The 2,015-nt window shown below is 36.6% G+C and overlaps 1 pseudogene; it reads right to left on the bottom strand.

Annotated features, from left to right (window-relative positions):
• Positions 1–355: 355 nt before the first annotated feature.
• Positions 356–1,696, bottom strand: LOC114297659 (protein CANDIDATE G-PROTEIN COUPLED RECEPTOR 7 pseudogene; annotated as a pseudogene).
• Positions 1,697–2,015: the final 319 nt, after the last annotated feature.

The following is a 2,015-nucleotide window of genomic DNA, read 5'->3' as shown; positions in this document are numbered from 1 at the left end:
TGACCAAATTGACACAATATAAATATTAATGATCAAAATAACATCAAACTTATACTTATGAGACTTAAAATGCAATTAATCCTCTTTTTCTTTTTTAAATTAGAAGTTAATAACTAAAAAGTAGAAATAAAAAATATTTCCACTTAAACTTTTTAATAACAATTTTTTGTCTAATTATAAATAAAAGTTATACTAAACACTAACACCAAAAACCTAAAATAAAAAATAAATAAATATTACACGAAGGATCTCATGCCCTCTTTAACCTCACCTCATTTGATGCATTTCTAATGTCTACTTCTTTTTTTTCTTCTTCTTCTTTTTTTTTTTTTCTCTCTCTCTAAAGTCTTTAACCTTAGAGGTCGAATGAATCGTCAGCTTCCAATATGTGACCTGCAGTAGCTTCTTCTTCATCATCAATCACCAAGTACGGATTTTTCTCTATGGGCTGAAAGTTGTAAAAAATGAACAAATAAAAACCCAAGCTCCCACCCTCCGCCGCTGCGACGGCAACCCATTCATATCTGTAACTCACCACCGTCCCAATCGCCGGAACCATCACTCTAGTGAAGTACAAGAACAAAATCACAACAACGTAGAACTGTTTAAACAAAGTCAATTTCCCCAAATTCCTCGCAGCCTTTCCATCCGTCTTCGACGCCTCTCTCAAGCTTTTGATCGACCAAATGATAGGAAAAAGCACAGCGCAACAACATGCCACATCAAAAATCAAGAACAACTGAGTCCACATCAACCAATCCTTCATAGCAGGCCCCGTTTCGCTGATTACAACAGAAGCTACGTTTTCTAAAACTTGTAATGGAATAATTACCATTAAGACTTTCTTTTCACGCTCTTGAAGGTATGGTTTTAGGAATGACCAACCGGTGCCTATGAGGACGATGACAGTGAAAAGAATGACACCTTTGAAGAAACCAAACACGTAGAACGCAACATCCCAACCGTGGGGCGTGCCCGTTTTGGTTATGTACATCTTGTCCTCTGACGCACAAATGAGTTTGAGTGCTTTGAACAAAAGCAATGCACACATAATTAAATGAATTCGATCAACGGTTGATCTTTGTTTGATACAAATGAAAATCCATGTACCCAAAAAAATGGTGTAGATGAGGAAAAGGAGAAAATAGAGTTTTGGCATTAGGGTTTGGCCTGCAGGAAGGAAATCCTTTGTACCATCATTTCGTACATTGTACATCTCCGTATGAACGTTCATCGTGACTTCAAATTCTGGTTGGCAATTTCCAAATATCAAATTATACTTGTCTGGCTCCTCGATGGCTATAGAACCATTGTAGGTTAAGCCACCAGCGAGCTTGTCAAGTCTGAATATAAGTTTCACAAATTGGCTCGATAGAACGCAAAAGCCTTCGGTGTACTCTGACTCATTTAAGATTCGTGGGAAGGAGATGTCTCTGACGAGGAAGAACCCCATGGAAGTAGGATCAAGCTTTGCATTGTGATGTTTGGATTTCCATGAAACATCTTTTATGGAAATGGCCACGTGCCCGTCTTGGGCAAACCCAAATCGCTCAAACAAGATCATTGGCCTTGCATCATCGATGATGCGAGTGTTTTTTATCTCACAAGCACAAAATGAGATGTTTGAGATCAGAATTGAAATAAGAAAAAGCCAAAGTATTTGTTGATGGTTGTGTAATGAGTTTGGGTTTTTCATCTTTGAAAATCATGCATAGCATGCAAATGCAAATGATCTTGTTCAAATTAAAGGAAAAAAATTAGGAGATGCGTATGGGTATTTGAGCAGTTAAGACTCTTGGTTTGTGAAAGAAGAGAGCGGTTTACATGGCAAAGAATTAGGAAGTAAGCGAACAGTATTTTGACGCGTGCAAGAACTGTGCAATAAATTACTTAATTTCTTACCAGTTTTTTCGTGATTGAAAATAAGATACTGCATCAATGTTAGGTATCATGAAAAAAATTTTATGAAAATACTCATGAAAATTTTGTAATTCTTGGGTTACACTTAAAATAAA

Source organism: Camellia sinensis, chromosome 8 (assembly GCF_055761805.1).
Source record: "Camellia sinensis isolate YWXY chromosome 8, ASM5576180v1, whole genome shotgun sequence".
Classification (NCBI taxonomy): Eukaryota; Viridiplantae; Streptophyta; class Magnoliopsida; order Ericales; family Theaceae; genus Camellia; species Camellia sinensis.
This window is presented reverse-complemented; position numbering and strand designations above follow the sequence as displayed.